The following is a 4,873-nucleotide window of genomic DNA, read 5'->3' as shown; positions in this document are numbered from 1 at the left end:
TGGTTTTGCTAACTCCTCCTACCTCCGTCCTCTCCTCGCCTCTATTTTTGAAAGTTCAAAGGTGATTAAGGAGAGGAGGCGAGGAGAGGAAATGTGGAAACAAATGCGCTTGTATGAAATTAAACTTTCCTTGTCCACTAGCACATCAGGCAGATTACGTTTACATAAGAGGCACAGGAGGATTGTGGCACCTTAATTGGGGAGAACGGGCTCGTGGTAATGACTGGAGCGGAATAGGTGGAATAGTATCAAATATACTGCTCAAAAAAATAAAGGGAACACTTAAACAACACATCCTAGATCTGAATGAAAGAAATAATCTTATTAAATACTTTTTTCTTTACATAGTTCAATGTGCTGACAACAAAATCACACAAAAATAATCAATGGAAATCCAATTTATCAACCCATGGAGGTCTGGATTTGGAGTCACACTCAAAATTAAAGTGGAAAACCACACTACAGGCTGATCCAACTTTGATGTAATGTCCTTAAAACAAGTCAAAATGAGCCAGTCCATTGCATCAATGCCTTCCTCTTGCAGGAACTGCTGACACACTCCAGCCACATGAGGTCTAGCATTGTCCTGCATTAGGAGGAACCCAGGGCCAACCGCACCAGCATATGGTCTCACAAGGGGTCTGAGGATCTCATCTCGGTACCTAATGGCAGTCAGGCTACCACTGGCAAGCACATGGAGGGCGGTGCGGCCCCCCAAAGAAATGCCACCCCACACCATGACTGACCCACCGCCAAACCGATCATGCTGGAGGATGTTGCAGGCAGCAGAACATTCTCCACGGCGTCTCCAGACTCTGTCATGTCTGTCACATGTGCTCAGTGTGAACCTGCTTTCATCTGTGAAGAGCACAGGGCGCAGGTGGCGAATTTGCCAATCTTGGTGTTCTCTGGCAAATGCCAAACGTCCTGCACGGTGTTGGGCTGTAAGCACAACCCCCACCTGTGGACGTCGGGCCCTCATACCACCCCCATGGAGTCTGTTTCTGACCGTTTGAGCAGACACATGCACATTTGTGGCCTGCTGGAGGTGATTTTGCAGGGCTCTGGCAGTGCTCCTCCTGCTCCTCCTTGCACAAAGGCGGAGGTAGCGGTCCTGCTGCTGGGTTGTTACCCTCCTACGGCCTCCTCCACGTCTCCTGATATACTGGCCTGTCTCCTGGTAGCGCCTCCATGCTCTGGACACTATGCTGACAGACACAGCAAACCTTCTTGCCACAGCTCGCATTGATGTGCCATCCTGGATGAGCTGCACTACCTGAGCCACTTGTGTGGGTTGTAGACTCCGTCTCATGCTACCACTAGAGTGAAAGCACCGCCAGCATTCAAAAGTGACAAAAACATCAGCCAGGAATCATAGGAACTGAGAAGTGGTCTGTGGTCCCCACCTGCAGAACCACTCCTTTATTGGGGGTGTCTTGCTAATTGCCTATAATTTCCACCTGTTGTCTATTCCATTTACACAACAGCATGTGAAATTTATTGTCAATCAGTGTTGCTTCCTAAGTGGACAGTTTGATTTCACAGAAGTGTGATTGACTTGGAGTTACATTGTGTTGTTTAAGTGTTCCCTTTATTTTTTGGAGCAGTGTACATCCAACACATGGTTTCCAGGTTTTTGATGCCATTCCATTTGCTCCATTCAGGACATTATTATGAGCTGTTCTCCACTCAGCAGCCTCCTGTGATAGGAGAAATCCCAAAATATGTGTGAAGTGTTCAAATTAATTTTGCTGGTTGTGGCAGACATTTTAGAAATAGAACGAGAAGTTGCATATCATTTTCAAAGGTGGTTTGAGTGAAACAGGAAATAAGTGTGTCAAGAAAAAGGAAGCCATCTGACTACAGAAATGTGGTCAGAAATGTTTGGTTAAAGGGAGCCTAGTTTGCTCACTCCATACAAGTGAGAACATTCTCAAATAGTTTTAAGGGATATTAGGCTAGTGGTCAATCCTCAAAAGGGCTTTCATTTTTGAGATAACCCTACCCGAGGTAGAACAAAACACAACCATGTTTTTTCACATCTGTCTCCCATTTATGAAATGGATAGTTGTGAAGAAAATATTTTACTGCAAAAGTAGTTAAATTGGTAGATATTGTAACACCCCACTAACCTCAATGTGCAAATGGTCCTGCCTGACAAGAATACAAACAGTTCCACGTTTATTTGATGTGCCTATTGTAATCAGCTCTAAAGAAAACACTCCCTAAACTCGGTAAGTGAGGAATAATAGAATAATAATACAATAGGCAGAATGCAGAAATATGAACTATCAATATTTGATGAATGTAAGCTTTACTTTTTGGTAGCTGATTAATGAACAACTTTCTGAGTAACATTTGCTCTCATTCAGTGGTGTATGGTCCTGACTGACAGAAAATACATACAGTTATACATGTTTTATGATGATGTGGCTATTGTAATATAATCGTCTAAGGAAAATAAGTGGGTTGAGAGTGAAAACTGTCATTTATTTTCATTCAGCCACTTGTAATTACATTAGGCTCCAAATCCGTTTGACTTCAGATCCATTATGGCGTCATAATTACACTCAAACACCATTCTCTGCATACAGAAAATGCAGCAGACTAATTGGCATGGCAGTATTCTAAATCACAAGCTTCTTTGAGGCTCAATTAGGCAACTCGGACTGTTGTATAACTTGTGGCTCCAGGATTGGGCTCTTACGTCACCTCATTATTTAGAAGTAAGCTTTGTTTCATTGCTAGTTCAACATGACCTTGCACTGGCTCACTGCATTTGTGATGCGCAATGTTCCAGTGCACACTTATGTTGTTTGGGTTGAGCCGGCATGTTCATCGTCCTGGAGTTGATGTATTTGTTGGCTTGGGGACATTATGGTGTATGAGGAGGATGCAACCACACGTGATGACAAGCACATAAGGCAGGTGTTCACTACAATAAACCAAACCAACCTGACACTCACTGACAAGAAATGCCATCAACTTAGTGGTCCTTCACATGTCATAAGAATTGTGCCTATCCAATGTCAATGCCATCCTGTATCTCCCAGTCTGCCCTGGAGTTTCCTTACATGTTGATTTTATGACATTCTGGTGTATCGGGAGGATGCAATCAGATATGATGACAAGCTCATATGGAAGGTGTTCACCACATTGAACCAACACACCTCTCCAATGTAAATCCCATCCTGCATCTCCCAGAACTGACCTCGATAGGCCCACTCCACCATCAGTCCCCCCTCTGGCAGTTCATTTACATTTACAGTCCTCAGTGTCAAAGGAAGGCCAAGAAGATCATCAAGGACATCAGCCACTCAAGCCTCGGTCTTCACTCTGCTACCATCTAGCAGACAGAGACAGTACAGGTGCATCTAAGCCGGGACTGAGAAACAGCTTTTATCTCCAGGCCATCAGTCTGTTGAACAGTCATCACTAGCCGGCTACTTGCCCGGTGCTCTGCTTGAAACAAACGCCCCATGTACATGGAGTCATTGAATGCTGGTCACCTCATATTATGTTTACATACTGTTGTTTATTCACGTGTATGTACAGGTAACTGCCAAAATTAAGGAAAAACCAACATAACTTGTCTTAATAGGGTGTTGAAGCCTTCTGGTGTCCCAATGTGCTTTGGCATAGATTCTACAAGTGCCTGGAACTCTATTGGAGGGATGCGACACCATTCTTCCATGAGAAATTCCATAATTAATTTTTTTGTTGATGGTGGTGGTGGAAAACACTAACTCAGGCTCCGCTCCAGAATCTCCCATAAGTGTTCATTTGGGTTGAGCTCTGGTTTGAGATCTTGCATATGGTTACATTGTTTTCATGCTTATCAAACCATTCAGTGACCACTTGTGCCCTGTAGATTGAGGCAGTCATCCTATGGGGGCATAGCCATGGTAGCCAAAATAATGGCCTGCCCAACATTTTTATACACGACCCTAACCATGAGGGGATGTTAATTGCTTAATTAACTCAGGAACCACATCTGTGTAAAGGCACCTGCTTTCAATATACTTTGTATCCCTCATTTACTCAAGTGTTTCTATTATTTTGGCAGTTACCTGTTGTCGTGTCTTTGGCTATGCCGGATTAAGTGATATGACATGCTAACTTATAAAATGATTTCTCTGTAATTAATAAACTGGTTTTATTAACAAAATATGTGGTACCTTTCCCCATTTGTTTGATGTTCCAGACTCTCTATATTTAACACAGGCTATTCAAGTCCTTCAGTAGACTCAGAGAGTGGAAGTGGTGAAAGGTATTTATGGGGGGGGGGGTCATAAACCTTACCCACAGGCCAACGTCATGACACTGTATATACGATATTCTAGACGTAGCTCATTCTAATATACCTACGACTTTACATACCATTTTCCTTCCAAATGATATACTGTCTATACACACCACATATTTACAGTGCATTCGGGAAAGTATTCAGACCCCTTCACTTTTTCCACATTTTGTTACGTTACAGCCTTACTCTAAAATAGGTTAAATTGTTTTTTCCCCTACACACGATACCCCATGATGACAAAGCAAAAACAGGTTTTTAAAAACTTGCAAATGTATTAAAAATACAAAAATACACATTTACATAAATATTCAGACCCTTACTTAGTTGAAACACTTTGGTAGCGATTACAGCCTCAAGTCTTCTTGGGTATGATGCTACAAGCTTGGCCCACCTGTATTTAGGGAGTTTCTCCCATTCTTCTCTGCAGATCCTCTCAAGCTGTGTCAGGTTGGATGGGGAGCGACGCTACACAGCTATTTTCAGGTCTCTCCTGAGATGTTCGATCAGGTTCAAATCCGGGCTCTGGCTGGGCCACTCAAGGACATTCCCAGACTTGTCACGAAGCCA

The sequence above is a fragment of the Salmo salar genome, chromosome ssa17 (genome assembly GCF_905237065.1).
Source record: "Salmo salar chromosome ssa17, Ssal_v3.1, whole genome shotgun sequence".
Classification (NCBI taxonomy): domain Eukaryota; kingdom Metazoa; phylum Chordata; class Actinopteri; order Salmoniformes; family Salmonidae; genus Salmo; species Salmo salar.
This window is presented reverse-complemented; position numbering follows the sequence as displayed.